General features: G+C 42.0%; 1 protein-coding gene and 1 long non-coding RNA gene across 10 annotated transcripts in view; one reads left to right on the forward strand and one right to left on the reverse strand.

Moving 5' to 3' along the window:
* Window positions 1–16,894, forward strand: part of STON2 (stonin 2) — a 99,063-nt gene that overhangs the window by 49,589 nt on the left and 32,580 nt on the right. The window lies entirely within an intron of this gene.
* LOC309383266 overlaps window positions 8,231–16,894 on the reverse strand; it is a 59,589-nt gene continuing 50,925 nt past the window's right edge. For 2 of the 7 annotated variants that reach the window (XR_014173808.1, XR_014173813.1), the window contains exons 4-5: window positions 15,167–15,217; window positions 11,483–12,079 (exon numbers count right to left, since the gene is read on the reverse strand). This is a non-coding gene — a long non-coding RNA (uncharacterized lncRNA). Of the gene's footprint in view, window positions 9,101–11,482; window positions 12,080–15,166; window positions 15,218–16,894 lie in introns of those variants that run through there. The other 5 variants (XR_014173807.1, XR_014173812.1, XR_014173810.1 and 2 more) reach the window with 5 other exon arrangements.

Here is a 16,894-nt window from a genome sequence, read left to right on the forward strand (position 1 = left end):
GTATGACCAATGGGCCCAGAATTTATTTTTAAGTGTCTGCTTAATAGAGAGGGACTATATTTAAAAGATGATATACTGTAGAAGAAGAACAAGTTTTACTGGACAATTCTGATACTGTTTTGAAAGTGTTTTGTTTTTTTTTTTACTTTTATTTATAACCCGCACCCTTTCCTAAGCAGGACTCGGGGCGGTGTACAGTCATTATTAAAAACCAAATACATATCAAAATGGCATACATATACATAAACATAGACATAGACGGAGGAGGTAGAAAATATACAGTACCATATTTAGTTAAAATACAAATAAGATTAAAATTCCCTTAAAAATTCCACGATAAGATGTTTGCCAGGAGGTGAAAGATGGAGCTATAAATCGGCTAAGCCAGCTAATTGGAACAGGTGGGTCTTAAGCTTCTGTCGCACCCGAAAAACCACAGGTAGCCAGTGCAGCTCGCGCAGGAGTGGTGTTATATGGGAGTATCTTGTTCCTCCCATGATGGCCCGCACGGCCGCATTCTGAACCAGCTGTAGTCTTCGGGTGCATCTCAAGGGGAGCCCCATGTAGAGAGCATTGCAGTAGTCCAGGCGAGACGTCACCAGCACATGAGTGACTGTGCGTAGGGCGTCCCGATCCAATAGGAGGCGCAATTGGCGCACCAGGCGCACCTGGTGGAACGCCCCCCTCGCCATGGCTGTCACATGGTCATCCATCGACAGCCGGGCATCAAGGAGGACGCCCAAATTGCGCGCCCGTTCCACGGGGGGCAGTTGTTCGCCCCCTATGGCCAGCGATGGCATCCACTGGTTGAACCGGGGCGTCGGTAGCCACAGCCACTCCGTCTTGGAGGGGTTGAGTTTAAGTCTGTTGTCCCCCATCCAGACCCGAACGGCTTCCAAACACCGGGACATCATTTTGACGGCCTCGTTGGGGTGGTTTGGGGTGGAAATGTACAGCTGCGTGTCATCAGCGTACAGATGGTATCCCACCTCAAAACCATGGATGATCTCACCCAGCGGCTTCATGTATGTGTTGAACAGGAGGGCGAGAGGACTGACCCCTGTGGCACCCCACAGGTGAGTGGCCTCAGGGTCGACCTCTGCTCCCCTGCCAACACACACTGTGTCCGGTCGGAGAGGTAGGAGCGGAACCACTGCAAAACGGTGCCCCCTACGCCCACCTCTTCCAGCTGGCGCAATAAGATACCATGGTCGATGGTATCGAAAGCCGCTGATAGATCTAATAGGACCAGGATAGAGGAACAACCCCTATCTCTGGCCCTCCAGAGATCATCTACCAACGCGACCAAGGCCGTCTCCGTGCTGTGACCGGGTCGAAAGCCGGACTGGCGCGGGTCTAGATAGTCTGCTTCCTCCAGGTGATGTGGGAACTGTTGTGCCACCACACTCTCTACAACCTTCGCTAAAAAGGGAAGGTTGGAGACAGGACGGTAATTAGCTAGCTCCTCTGGATCCAGGGAAGGCCTCTTGAGCAGGGGCCTCACCACTGCCTCTTTCAAGGCAGCCGGCAAGGACCCCTCCCCAAGTGAAGCGTTCACCAGACCCAGGAGCCAGCCTCGTGTAACCTCCCAGGATGCCAGTACAAGCCAGGAGGGACACGGGTCCAGTAAACATGAGGTGGCTCGCAGTCGCCCACGTAACCTGTCCAAATCCTCGGGGGCAACAGAGTCAAACCTCTCCCAGCGTGGTGTCTCAAGACTTGCTTCCGACGTCTCCCCTGGTCCACTGAAGGGGGCCCATCCACTCCGGATCTGATCGATTTTGTCCTGCAGATATTCCCCAAACTCCTCTGCTCTACCCTGCAAAGGGGCTTTCCGCGGCCTCTGTGATAAGAGGGAGCGGGTCACCTGAAACAGGGCGGCAGGGCGGTTATCCGTGGACGCAATAAGAGCGGCACAGTGTCTACGTTTGGCCGCTCTCAGTGCCACAAGGTAGGTCCGTAAATAGGCTCTTACCTGTGTTCGGTCAGATTCGGAGCGTGAGGACCTCCACCTGCTTTCTAGGCGTCTCTTGTGGCGTTTTATCACCCTCAGCTCCTCGGTAAACCAAGGAGCCAGGGTGGTTCGTTGCCGCAGGAGAGGCCACAAAGGCACTACCCGGTCCAAGGCCCCAGCAGCCGCCCTATTCCAAGCGGCCACTAGGTCCTCCGTCCGGGAGCGGGTCAGGGCTACAGGAAGTGGCCCAAGCTCCGTCTGGAACCTATCCGGTTCCATCAGTCGCCTGGGGCGGAACCATCTGGGACAATCAGGTTCCGCCTCCCCGCGGTAGGGGGTAGCGCCGGGGAAGTCGAGCCGGAGAGAAGAGTGGTTTGACCATGACAGGGGTGTAATAACTAGATCCCCTATTCCCAGATCACTCGTCCACTGTCCAGATACAAAAACAAGGTCCAGTGTGTGCCCACCTTCGTGTGTGGGGCCCTGAATTAATTGGGCCAGGTCCATGGCTGTCATGGAAGCCATGAACTCCCGAGCCACCTCGGATGCTTCGCCCGTCGATGGCAGGTTGAAATCCCCCATAACCACAAGTTTAGGGGTATCAACCGCCATCTCCACGATCAGCTCGACGAGCTCAGGCAGGGCCGCTGATGCATAGCGAGGAGCCAAGTATACAATCAGCAAGCCCAACTGCCTCCCTGGGCCCCATTTCACACCAAGGGACTCACACCCGGAGATCTGTGGCACTCAGATCAGAATCAGGTCAGAAGAATGATAAGGGAAAAGATGTTATATGGGATATACAAACAAAACCAGTTGATGTCTTAATAATTAAAAAGTCTATACAAATTATAAACTAAAAATGTGACCTAGATAACCTTCCCTTATTGGATTTACAAAAGAGCCTTGTTAAAGTTTTGAAGAATCTTGTGAGAAGAGACAAAGAGGAAAAAATGATATCAAATTCTAGGATATTGTTGAAAGGGATTAAAGATCAATATTGTTAAAAATAAAAGGCAAGAATATAAACTATTTTATTTAATCAAGGTTAAATTAGATGTGTTGTTATCTCTGGTAACCCATAATGCATGTTTGCTGATCAGGACTGACCAATGAGCTTTTAAAGTTTTATTTATAGCTAAGAGACGAGATATGACAGGAAGATATCATTAATTGTATTTTAAAAGATGATATGTTATCGAAATTGTTTATACTTGTGATGAAGAGGGAAGCTGTTTCTTTGTGCAGTACATTTATTTCTCTCTACAATATTCTTATCTCGTGTTTGTTTTAGGTTTAGGTTTAGGTTTTATTAAATTTATAGACTGCCCTCTCTCCCCGTAGGGACTCGGGGCGGTGTACAGACCGTTCGTGTATAAAACAACAAAACATAACATAAAACATCAGACAAAACAACGCACTGCTATTCTAGTTCTTCTTTTCTGCACTTTTTCTTTTTTCTTTTTGTTTTCTTGGTTTTAATTTTAAATTTTATCTGTGTGTGTGTATGTGTGTGTGTGTGTGTATTGGAAAAAAGTGTGTTGATGTTGACATCATAATCTTAACATCATGTTTAAAAGGCTAACTAACTTTGGCTCTTAGGTTTGGTTTGGGTAAACCCAGTCATATGAGCTGCTTGAGCACAATCCAGCCATAGAATTGGCATCCTACCAGGCAGTCAGATCATTTACAAGTTGCTCTAGTCCAGTGAAAATAGCTTGCAGGAAAACATCTACTATACTTCCAAGGGAATGTTTAAAGGTTCCCTTGCTGAGAAAATCCACATTATGGATTATGATGGGTAGTTTCATAAAATGCAAAGTATGTGTATTAGTTATGGAAACCCAGAATAATTTCACAATAATTCATCTACCAACATCATTATTTATACAATGTTTTATCTACAATACAATACAATACAATACAATAGCAGAGTTGGAAGGGTCCTTGGAGGTCTTCTAGTCCAACCTCCTGCCTAGGCAGGAAACCCTATACTGTTTCAGACAAATGGCTATCCAACATCTTCTTAAAGTCTTTCAGTGTTAGGGCATTCACAACTTCTGGAGGCAAGCTGTTCCACTAATTAATTGTTCTAACTGTCGGGACATTTCTCCTCAGTTCTAAGTTGCTTCTCTCCTTGATTAGTTTCCACCCATTGCTTCTTGTTCTACCCTCAGGTGCCTTGGAGAATAGTTTGACTCCCTCTTCTTTGTGGCAACCCCTGAGATATTGGAACACTGCTATCATGTCTCCCCTAGTCCTTCTTTCTATTAAACTAGTCATACCCAGTTCCTGCAACTGTTCTTCATATGTTTTAGTCTCCAGTCCCCTAATCATCTTTGTTGCTCTTCTCTGCACTCTTTCTAGAGTCTCCACATCTTTTCTACAGTTCCCTCCCTGTTTTCTGCTGGGAAGATAACTGTAAGTTTTGTAGGACAGATTGGCCCCGCATTAGCTATCTGTTGAAAATGAAAAGTATCCTTCCTTTCTACTAACAATGATCCAATTTGTTGCTGCTGCTGTTCATACTTCTCTGCAAAACAAAACACTTGTCCTTGATAAAATGTGATACTTGATTCCATGTGCTTTGCAAAAGAGGAAAGATTTATTTCATTCATATTAAGTTGCTTGTTTTGCAGCCATTTTATAGCCTAAAGGGTCAAGTCTTAGCCAGACACAAGGACTAAAATATTCTCAGGAATGCTGATCTATAAGACTTTCTTTTTTGATTTGAAGCATGGGAGAAAGACTTAGCAAACTGAATAACAATTGAATAGAATATATATTTATATATTAAACTTTTAAACTTTTATGCTTTAATCTCCCAGGTCGTTTCATTACATTTATTTAGTTGTAGATAGAATAGAATAGAATAGAATAGAATAGAATAGAGCAGAGCCGAGCAGAGCAGAGCAGAGCAGAGCAGAGCAGAGCAGAGCAGAGCAGAATAGAATAACTGAGTTGGAAGGGACATTGGAGGTCTTTTAGTCCAGCCCACTGCTTAGGCAGGAAACCCTAGATCACTTCAAACAAATGGTTATCCAACATCTTAAAAACTTCCAGTGTTGGAGCATTCACAACTTCTGGAGGCAAGTTGTTTGATTGATTAATTGTTCTGTCAGGAAATTTCTGCTTAGTTATAGGGAAATTTCTCCTTAGTTCTACTTATTCTACTTAGTTCTACTTCTATTTATTAAATCTATTTGCTGATGGATGGCTAAATGAATAAATAAATAAACATAAAATTATCATATGTAGAAGCAACTGTTTTGCAATTGGTGGTAGTAACAGCAGTTAGAGATGGCAAATTCTGTTCTACCTTATTTACTTTTGTAAAAATGACTTTTATAGGGCAAAATGAATAATCTCACCTCTGTTGTAAAGTACTCAGATAATGAAAAGCTTGTTTAGAATCCAGTTTAGTTCCGAAATTTGGCACAAAGGAAATAGTATTTCTTCTTTTCTTTCTCTTAAGAAAGATAAGAAAAATGTAGCAAACTTTTACCCTCGGTTAGATACTAGTAGTTTTTTCTGTTTGGGAAAGGAGTTTGGTGGACTCCTGCCACTGATGCCAATATTTTAATTAAAAATGTGCATAATTCATAAATTGTTCTCTGCAACTCCTTCTTTGATTCAGGCTGCATCATCAGTCATGATTCTTTCTTCACTATGATTTTACATCAACAATGGTGGTAGTGGTATTATTCTTGGCACAAATTCCTTTGATGTATAATAGTACATCAACTATTATCAAAAGCTATGAATCCTTGAATACCAGAATAACCATAAGATTACAAGACTGTATTCTTATGGTTCATGAGGAGGAGGAGGAGGAGGAGGAGGAGGAGGAGGAAGAGGAAGAGGAGGAGGAGAAGAGGAGGAGGAGAGGAAGAAGAAGAAGAAGAAGAGGAAGAAGAAGAGGAAGAGGAAGAGGAAGAAGAAGAAGAAGAGGAAGAAATGTGTTGAGGAATTGAAGTCTGGCATTTCCTTATTAACTTCAGAATTTCTCTTTATTGAGTTGTTGGATAAACTCATCTATCCTCTTTCCATTGTCACATTTTGAATCAAACGTGTCTCTACTTCCTGTGCTTACACATTAGACTGAGACTTATTTAACCATCTGCCTATCTAAGTATGCATAGACATGCATAGCCATGCCTAATAGTGATGATGCAAAAATGCATGACAACATCAATGATGCAATTGCCACCCTATCATACTTGTATCACAACATCCCACACAAAAACACAAAAGGTGAAGTTTGTACCACAATATTGCAAAATGTGTTTTGTCACTTGCACTACCTTGCTACTCTATAGGGTATCTGCACAGATATGCAAAAACAATCCATTTTATCCTTCCTACCTGAAGTTTTTGAAATTACAAAAAAGAAGTAAGAGTTATTGAGGTCAAAAGTTCCCTGTAATATACAACAGAATCTCGGATTTAGATTCTGGATTTGTTGGTGAATTTAGTTACTTGTTACTGGGCCATTGTATGACATATACTATTTTCCAGATGATTTGAACAATTGAAGTCCACTATTAAATACTTTTTTTTTGTTTAGGCTAATATTAATATGATTTTAGCCAATATTCAGTATGTGATTGAAGTTGACCTCATTTGTAAGCATAAAGATTTCTGCATGTAACAAACAGTTTTGTAGAAAGGAAAAAGAAAAACAACCCGAGGTGCATAGCTACCCCATGTTAACCTCTTGTCCTCTTTCAGCTGCAGCTGTTGAGATCTACACGTAGGAAGGGTACAAAAATGTACTGCTACAAAAATGATCTTTTCAGTACTTTGTTGTTAACAATGAAACAAATCTATTTTTCATATACTTTGACGCTAAGGGAGTTTCAGGACAATATGTAAATTTAGTGCATTTCTGGATTTGAATCTAATAAACCGTGAACTACACAGTGTAGGAAACAATTAAACATAGCCTTTCATGAAAGGGATAACCACACAATTGTGCTTCATTAAGCGACACCTTGTGTTGAACAGAGATTTCAAATTGATTGGCTCATAGGACAAACAGCAGACTCTGCCATAGATTTCTGTTTGCTTTGCTGCTATAGCAACAGGTTGAGGGTTCTTTTTCTTCTTCTGTATTATCTGTGGTTTTTCAGTTAAACATATTCTTTGTGAATATAAAAAAGCTAAAGCAAAACTGGGGGCTGGAGGGTCAGATTTAGGTGTGATGGAATAACATTCTTAACATATATTGCCAGGAAGGGAATCTTCTTTGGATAAAGTTTTTCTAGGGGTATATGGCAGTTTAGATAAGGAGATTGCTCAAGTCACCATTTGCAGCCAAATGAACCTACCTTAACCAAAATATCTGTTTTAAAGACTTGCTTTCTGCATCTACCTTCTTAGGAAGGTAAATTGGTAAGCTAATAGCGTGAGGATCCTGACTGCATGATTATTGAATTTCCTATCATATCAAACCTCTTTATTTATTACATATTGTTACTGTGAAAGCACTTTTGGAATTGATCTTCTCTTCCCAGAAGACATTTTACTATTGTCTGTTTTTAAAAAAAATATGTTGTGGTCTTTTTAAAGTTTAATCTTCTGTCATTTCTCTGAACTTCAATAGAAGAATGTGTCAACTGTTCAAAAAAGAGGAACTCCTGGGACATTATTTTACAAAGAGTATAAAACTTTACCTGAATAAACCACATTGGCACACAGAAGAAGCAAAACCAGTACTAGGTTTCCCATGCAAAAGGAAGCATAGTAATTCCCCCTTTTCCCTACAGGCCATTTAGTCCAAAATGTCCACCAATCACTCCTGTTCATTTTGTAATGGGAAACAGCCAGCTACGCCGGGACATCTGCTCAGTGTGTCCTTGAGATGCCAGCAATGTCTCACCGTGCCATTCTCCCACCCTTGCATTCCATCCACCCCCTCCCTGTTATTGTCAAGTTGTGAGGGAAGGAAAAATGTAGGTGAAAGTGCAAATCAGTCTTGACAGAATGCATATTCTTAAAAATAATAAAGTAGATTCAATTTCCCAAAAAGTACTTCATAGCATGTGGGCATCTGTCTGCAACTCTTTAAAATAGCCACATATTTTCCCCAGATGACACAGCTAATGAGGTGTTGTGCAGTCATAACAAATAAGTGATTAAAATTAAGTCATAATACAGACTGATGTGCAAAGATCACTCAAGAGAAGACATAATGGTTGTTTTCATAGAGAAATGTATTATGCAAGCCATCATTTCAGGCAGCAGAAGCCTATAATAGTCTAATACATCATCTAACTCTTGATCACCACAGTTCTATATGTCCTGCCATATGAAGCTTTTTAAAAAGCTTATTAAGATGTTGTTGTTTTTTTTAATTGTCTTTGTATGCTGTCTTGAATCACATGGATAATAAGGTGGTCTTACAAATCAAGCAGACAAATAAGTGTGTGTTCTCCAAATCCTAACGGCATGAATGTGACACCATGGGACATGCTACCTGTGGAAATGAACCCATTATGTGTCAGAGGTTGCAATCACAATCTTACAAATATTCTAGAGCAGGACAAAGAATTAGATATTTAAATGCCCAGAACTATTTGAAGTCAGTTCATATAAACTGTCACGTGGAATTGTCTGCACTACAGATGTGTATGCAAGATTGTGCCTGAAAGGATGAAGGAAAAGATTGATTGGAACATTCAGTTGTAATATTTTAATAATTTGAATGGCTACCAAAAGTTTTCCTGGTAAAGAAAGATTTTCACCACTGAAAAACACTCACCTGCAAACAAATGAAATGAATGGCCCTATGTTATTATAACTCAGAATTAACCCAGCTTTATAACTTAAGAAACAAGAGACTCCCTAGTTCCCCCCCAAAAGGGGATATTTTGAAGATATGAAGTAGAATGCAATCCCACAATTATTATTAGGCATACCATTGCTCATTGCTGACTGTGTAGTTGTCTTACTGGTTAGCCTTTCTTCTGAAATTGCAACTTCAATGCTTAGTCTGGACTTTAGTTCATTCTGTCCCTGCAAAGCAGCAGCAGGTAATGAGCACAAAAAGTTGTAGAGAGGAAACAGTGACCTGGCCTCTTGCCAATTCCATTTCCTGGATTTCTGTGATGCGACCCCTGGTAACCCCATGAATTTTGTCCATCTCTGCACACACACAAAGGGAACAAACAGAAAAGAAAGGACATCAGAAAGATAACAAAGCAATATTGGCTTCTGTTAATTTCCTGCAATTGTTTGCAGTTGCGTCTACATTCGAAGCTTTATGATGAAGGGTTGTTTATCTCCTTGACAGGAGTATCTGTCATTTAGCGATCTCAAAGAAAAAAGAAAGAAGGTCCCCTTTACTCCAGAGATGAAGGTCACTGTATGAATAGTGTTCTTGTTAAGGGAATGGCACCCACTTTTTCTTTTCTTTTCTTTGGAGTCTTAATGTCTGGCCTGAAAAAGATTTCAGTAACTACAAAAAGATTGCTGTGTTTGTGGAATCCCCGGGGTCACCCGTTTCCAAAGAAGGGGAATATGGACTGCCCTCAAGTAGCATGGGTTGCTTCATGATCCCTCAATTGGAGTGCCATCAGGCTGTTATTCGTTCAGAACAGGTGAAAAAAAAATAGAGACCTTATTTTCTGCCAGATTTACTTTCAGGTTGCCAGGGTGGTTTATTTTTGGTTCAGTTTTAATTCAGTGTTACTTGAATGGCCCTTCTTAAATTCTAGCATGCTGTCTACAGATTAAATATAGTTGCTTTGTCTGCTTCTACCACAAGATTATCCATGACTGAGAAAACTGTTTAACTATTTATTAACTCAAAAGATCTTGTGCAGGTAGTTTTTCTCGCCATCTGCAATTTCTTCTTCATACTGAAGAATCGGGGGGGGGGGAGCTGGGGAAATGGGATAGAAGGCACTTTCCAGACTGAAAGAACATGCTGTTATTTTGAGTAGCGAGAGTCTTTGAAACTACAGAACTACCTTGGAGAAAAATAGTGTTTTCATGCAACAAATAAGTTACAACTGAGCCTTTTAGATAACTGTGTGTGAGAGAAATAGAGGAATAATATAGTAAGGCTCATGTATCCATATCCATTCATATGTCATGCCAAGCCATCAAAATCGTTCTTTTAGGCTTAGCATATTTTCTAATGAATGTAAGTCACAATTTATGCTTTAGAGTTATATATCAGCCCTCTGTAATTTATTCAACTACAATAAAACAAGCATGGATTAATATGGTGCATGAACCCAGCCACTGTCTGCATTGTGTAACATGAAAGCCAAATGTATATTGTATATGCTTGCACATAAAAGACTTTGGCCTCTGTCTCTTGCATCTGTTACTTCTACTAGGAAGATCCTCTGTTCCAGGGGTCCCCAACCCCTGGGCCACAGCCAACTAGTGGACTGTGATCTGTTTGCAACTGGCCGCAGAAGCGGCATGGGAATGTGCACGCATCTCCACTTGCGTGAGCTGTAGATAACTGGGTGCACACATGCTCCATTTGCGTGAGTGGAGGGTGCATGTGCCCACCACTCGAACAAATTAAGCTAGCCGCTCATGCGGAACCGTCCCCTCTCCCCCTCCACCAAACTGCAAAGCCAGAAAGGTTGGGGAACCCTGCTCTATCCCACACATTGTAGAGCAGTTTCCAATCACCTTATTTATGATATGACTCTTTGCTGATTTGTTGTAAAATTAGGTCTATTGTTTTTAGAACTTATACCATGCTATTAAAGTCAAGGTATGTTATAAACAAAGCACTCCAATATTTAATAAAGTTCATCTAGTTTATTTCTATTACATGGTGTGTGTGTCTCTCTGTCTGTCTGTCTGTAAGAGGGAGAGGGGATATTTTAAAATATCCAAAAAGAAAAATAAATAAGAATACAAAGTAAACTAAAAAAACAAATCTCATTAAAGCTCATGTATTACCAAAAAAAAAGAGACCACTTTGCTTAAAAACATTTAAGTTGATTTTTGAAGGGAAGAATAATTGGTACATTTTAAATAAACAGCCAGATTGGAAAAATTGTGAACAGAAGGCTTGGGTGCTACCTAGCACATTATTTTTAAAGTATTTCAAGGCTCCTACTTTTATATCTTACGGTCAAATTAGGTTTGGATTTAAAAACTTCAAATTGAGGACACTTAAATGTGTTGACTTCCTTATAAGAAAGATTATTATAATTTCATAGCCCATTTTTTTTAAAAAAAAGTTTTAACAGCTGAAGATGCCAACATTTCTATAGTCTGGTCCTGCAGCATTCCAGATACAAGTATATGGCTAAGAGGCATTAATCATCATTATAAAAAAAATAACAAATTTAAATTCTTGTCATTTTGTCATCTGTTTATCCTCACAAGTTAGTTTGGTGAAGTGATTAAACCACCAAGTTCGAAACCAGTAAAGTGTGAGTTTTAATCATATCTTATGCACAAAGTGAACTGGATGATTTGGGGCCAGTCCTTCTCTTTCAACCCTAGGAAGAAGGCAATGGTACCCCATTCTCAAAAATTACTTGTCCAGGAAATCAGCAAAAATCAAGTCTAACACAAAGGAATGCACCAAAAAAAGTTTTACTGTCAGAATTGTGTATTATATTCCACGCCATTCTCATTCTTCATTTTGGAGCTGATAAAAATTTTTCATGGAAATTTTTTTTCATGGAAAACTTTAACTGGGCAGGAAATTAATTGACTATATAGCAACTGATGAAAATAGTACTTTGATGTTACATCAGATTGATCACTCAAGTCAACGTCTTCTGTTATGAAGTAATCTTAAATTATCTTGTATCTCCTCTGCCCCTGGTGGATCTATAGCATCCCTCTTCTTACTACTTGAATCCAAACTTTCTGTCTATTACTCCACCAACTAGAATATAACAGAGAGAAATAGGTTAATATATCTTCCTTGGTATTGTCAAAAGAGAGGAAAAATTCCATTCTTTGTGCTTTTCTTGGTAAGAGTTTAAAGTGAATGCACTATGCTATTTATCAGAATTAGAACAAGAAGAGATTTCATACCAAAAGGCTGCTTGCCTGAACTTGCTTTCGCTTGGAGCTTTTAATAAAAGGTGGATAGCATCTTCTGTACGCTTTTCTTTTGTTCCTGTCATTCCATTCCTGAAAAATAACAGTTTCTAAAATAGTCTTAACATTAATGAATTATTAAGGATCCCAGACACAAAAACAGCTGAGTAGCTTGAAGAGGCATGCTTAAAGTTTCCCGCCCCCTGCCCCCCGTCAATTTTGTGGAAATGTTTCTGAAGGATGGCTATAGATTTAGTGTTCAACAACATCTTAAAAGGCCACAACTTCTCATACTCTGAAGTAGACATATTCATTTAAGGATTATTTGTTATTATGGTTGTTAGCAATTTCTGGCCTCAGAGGCAATTTGTCTCTGAATGCCAATAACTTAGGAGCCAAAATGTTGAATCTCAGAGCCTTCAGGTTTTGGGGGAAGTATCCTGGAAGCATCTACTTTATCAACGTAGAAAACAGATGGCTTTTAGTCTGGTTTGATTTAGCAGGGCTCTCTTTGGGTTGTTGCTGTTCTTAAGATCGCTGATGTCTTTGGAATTGTTGTTTTACTCATAGTCATAATTTCTAAAATAGTACTGATGTTCTTAGGGCAGAACTAGATTACCTGGGATTCTGATATTGATTCAAACTTTATAATGGGATATTTTGACAATGTCTCCTTAATTTCTTCAAGTCACAGTATGTTTTTAGGGAGCACTACTCCTCTACTTTTTATTCCTCTAGCCCAGGGGTGTCAGACTCAAGGCCCGGGGGCTGGATCCAGCCTGTGGGGCCACCCTAGAAACAGCAAAGGACCGGCCAGTGAGGCCTCTGTGCGGCCCTCCTCAGCTCCAGTGAAAACGGAGCTTTGGGAGGCTGCATGCAGCCCACCTATTCTCTGTTTTCTCTGTTTCTCTGTTTTCGGCCGTGACGACCTCGCAACCCTCTGACAGTAAAAACAGCCCAGGCAGGCCGTGCACACTCCACTGAGCTCCGTTTTTGCTGGCAGAGAGCTGCAAGAGGCCATCGTGGCAGAAAATGGAGCCTCAGCAAGTAACATTGAGCTGGCCATGACCACCCAGGCCTTGCCCCCCCCGGCCCCCCAAGGTCAAACACAACCCTGATGCAGCCCTCAATGAATGAATTTGACATCCCTTCTGTAGCCTATTCCTGGCCAAATAAATAATTGCACTGTAAGGAAATATATCAGTTATAGTATTGGAATCCAAGAGTCAAAACCTACGATGTCAGTTAACAAAACTTCAGATTATATTTCTTCAAAAACCCCAGGTAAACATTTAAAATACTACAAATGATGGTTCAAACAAACACCAACAACACAGTTATAATGGCAATAAAAATATTCCAAGCAAAGCAACAACAGTACTTATACCTGAGATATTTGTATAAGTGTAACTATGAACTAGCCTAAAACCTATTAAAGTGTCTCTTACACAAACACACAGATTTTCAAGATGTCATTTTGTGAATAATAAAGGAGATGCCCTCTAGACACTGATTAAAATAATCTATTCTCTAGACAGCACAATGTGGAAATGAGGAAGCTTATTTCCTATTTCTTCCTCATCTTATGAATTATGATCAGTTCTGCTCTTCACCAACCCCTCCCTTTTTGAAACAGTTTGCTGCCCACGCAGCCTGCAATAGCCATGAAATTGTTTCGGTTGTATATTCTGCAGCTTATTACAATTATATTGAAGTTTTTGTGCATTAGAAAGAAGCATTTGTTCCCAGGAATGGGATATTTTGTTTTCTGTGTTTCAGTTAGTTCAAGGCCACTTATATAAGTATGAAGATGTTTTACATTATCTAGATTATCTAGACCCGCGCCAGTCCGGCTTCCGGCCCGGTCACAGTACTGAGACGGCCTTGGTCGCGTTGGTGGATGATCACTGGAGGGCAAAGGATGGGGGTTGTTCCTCCATCCTTGTCCTATTAGATCTCTCGGCGGCTTTCGATACCATCGACCATGGTATCCTATTGCGCCGTCTGGAGGGGTTGGGGATCGGAGGCACTGTATTGCGGTGGTTCCGCTCCTACCTCTCTGGCCGGACGCAATGTGTGTTGGCAGGGGAGCAGAGGTCGACCCCGAGGCCCCTTACTTGTGGGGTCCCTCAGGGGTCGATCCTCTCACCTCTCCTGTTCAACACATATATGAAACCGCTGGGCGAGATCATCCGTGGTTTTGGGGTGGGATACCACCTGTACGCTGATGATACCCAGCTGTACATTTCCACCCCAAACCCCCCAACGAGGCCGTCGAAGGGATGTCCCGTTGTCTGGAAGCCGTGCAGGTCTGGATGGGTGACAACAGGCTCAGGCTCAACCCCTCCAAGACAGAGTGGCTGTGGCTCCCGGCTCCCCGATACAACCAGCACATTCCATCGCTGGCCATCGGGGATGAACAATTAGCCCCGGTGGAACGGGCACGCAATTTGGGTGTCCTCCTTGATGCCCGGCTGACTATAGAAGATCATGTGGCAGCTGTGGCGAGGGGGACGTTCCACCAGGTTCGCCTGGTGCGCCAATTGCGTCCCCTTTTGGACCGGGGGGCCCTGCGCACAGTCACTCACGCGCTGGTGACATCTCGTCTGGACTACTGTAATGCTCTCTACATGGGGCTCCCCTTGAGGTGCACCCGGAGACTGCAGTTGGTCCAGAATGCAGCCGCGCGGGTAATCATGGGGAGATCGAGGTTCTCCCATATAACACCTCTCCTGCGCGAGCTGCACTGGCTTCCTGTGGCCTACCGGGTGCGCTTCAAGGTGTTAGTCACCATCTTTAATGCGCTCCATGGCATAGGGCCTAGTTATCTGCGGGATCGTGTCCTGCCCCATACATCCCTGCGGCCCATTCGCTCACACAGAGAGGGCCTTCTCCGGGTGCCGTCCTCTAGAGACTGTCAGAGGGCGGTGCCCAGGAGTAGGTCCTTCTCTGTGGTGGGTCCCACCCTTTGGAACGACCTCCCCCCAGACATCAGGACAACAACCGATCTCCGCTCCTTCCGCAGTAAACTGAAGACCCACCTGTTTCGGCTAGCCGGCCTGGCATAATCTCGACAACTGTTCCACCCCTTGGTTAATTTTAATTGTCAATGTTAGCTTTTAAACTTTTATTCTTATTGGGGTTTTAACTTCCCTGATTATTGTATTTATTTATTTTTACCTCCTCCTTTGTAGTCCGTAGACCGTTGCTTGTGTACGTCGCCCCGAGTCCCTGTGGGGAGAGGGGGCAACTAATAAGTCTGATTAAATAAATAAATAAAATAAATACATGTTCATATGCATACGTAGTTGAGGTGTATCTGTTACGGTGAAAGACCGAAATCTGGTGAATGTCGACATTCACCGGTGAAAGACCGAATATTTCATTACATTGTTTTACATTCGGACCTTCACCGGTGAATGTCGACATTCACATAGTCGCTTGGTGTATGTCCAAAAATACCCTTATCCTCTTGACACCCTTACCCTAATCCCCTTACCCTAATACCTCGGCTCCTCGCTTCCTTTTAAGCGTCTTCTATTCGCGGAGTTTTTTTTTTTAAAACCTGCGATCCTTAAGAAGATGCTTAAAAGGAAGCGAGGAGCCGAGGTATTAGGGTAAGGGGATTAGGGTAAGGGTGTCGAGAGGATTACCCTTATCCTCTCGACACCCTTACCCTAATCTCCTTACCCTAATACCTCGGCTCCTCGCCTCCTTTTAAGCATCTTCTATTCGCGGAGTTTGTTTTTTTTAAACCTGCGATCCTTAAGAAGACGCTTAAAAGGAAGCGAGGAGCCGAGGTATTAGGGTAAGGGGATTAGGTAAGGGTGTCGAGAGGATTACCCTTATCCTCTCGACACCCTTACCCTAATCCCCTTACCCTAATACCTCGGCTCCTCACTTCCTTTTAAGCGTCTTCTATTCGCGGAGTTTTTTTTTTTAAAACCTGCGATCCTTAAGAAGACGCTTAAAAGGAAGCGAGGAGCCGAGATATTAGGGTAAGGGGATTAGGGTAAGGGTGTCGAGAGGATAAGGGTATTTTCGGACATACACCAAGCGACTATGTGAATGTCGACATTCACCGGTGAAGGTCCGAATGTAAAACAATGTAATGAAATATTCGGTCTTTCACCGGTGAATGTCGACATTCACCAGATTTCGGTCTTTCACCGTAACATATCTATCTTTGAAAAGTAGAAATACCTTTACAAGAAATATCTCTTATTTCATTACATTATGGATTAGATTGTATCCAAAATAGAAAAATTATGAAAACTCTTATCGGAAAACATAAAGATACAGTAAACATGAATTTTAATAGATAATCTAAGCAATTCTCTTTAGTAGAACAATAGTAAATGTTTACCTAGTATAGTATTGCCTTTATTGTCATTGTACAAAATAAAAACAACGAAATTGGTTGCCTCGACGAGTAGTATAATAATATAAGGAAAACATTTGCATTGGAAGTATAAAGGAAGGTCCTGGGCCCTGCAAAGGACAACTCTGGTGAGGCTGCTAAATGTCATCCTCTGATTTCATAAATCAGGCCAACAAGTTTTTTATTCTATGGAATCATTTCTCAGTATTTTCCAGGCTTTTTCTCTCTGGACAGGAATACTTGGTACTAGGTTGTCCGAGAATCTCCATAGACATCTGGAACTAGGTTATCTTCATAACCTGTTCCAGGTTATGGAACAGGTTATGAAGCCCCCTTTGCAGGGCAGGGCAGAGGAATTTGGGGAATACCTGCAGGATAAAATCGCTCAAATCCAGAGGGAATGGGTCCCCTTCAGTGTTCCAGGGGGGACGTCCGAGGCGAGTCTTGAGAGACCATGCTGGGAGGAGTTTGACTCTGTTGCCACCGAGGATTTGGACAGGTTGCGTGGGCGACTGCGAGCCACCACG

Source organism: Natrix helvetica, assembly GCF_964273705.1.
Source record: "Natrix helvetica genome assembly, chromosome: 1".
Lineage (NCBI taxonomy): Eukaryota > Metazoa > Chordata > Lepidosauria > Squamata > Natricidae > Natrix > Natrix helvetica.